Here is a 237-nt window from a genome sequence, read left to right as displayed (position 1 = left end):
ATATATATATATATATATATATATATATATATATATACACTTATAGTTTTTGTACGTGGCAGATGCTCAGGTGCAATAAACACTGTAAATATGCAAGAAAAAACTTCTGCCTCATTCCAGGGAGAAAATCTAGAGGTAGTTGATAGCTTCCGATATCTGGGTGACCAAGTTTGTAGCCAACCTCCTCTTCATTGGACACTAAACTCTGCTTGCGAATACCTGTTGGGGCAAGTGAAA

Source organism: Octopus bimaculoides, chromosome 2, assembly GCF_001194135.2.
Source record: "Octopus bimaculoides isolate UCB-OBI-ISO-001 chromosome 2, ASM119413v2, whole genome shotgun sequence".
Taxonomy (NCBI): domain Eukaryota; kingdom Metazoa; phylum Mollusca; class Cephalopoda; order Octopoda; family Octopodidae; genus Octopus; species Octopus bimaculoides.
The sequence above is the reverse complement of the archived record's forward strand: the minus strand, read 5'-3'. Positions refer to the sequence as shown.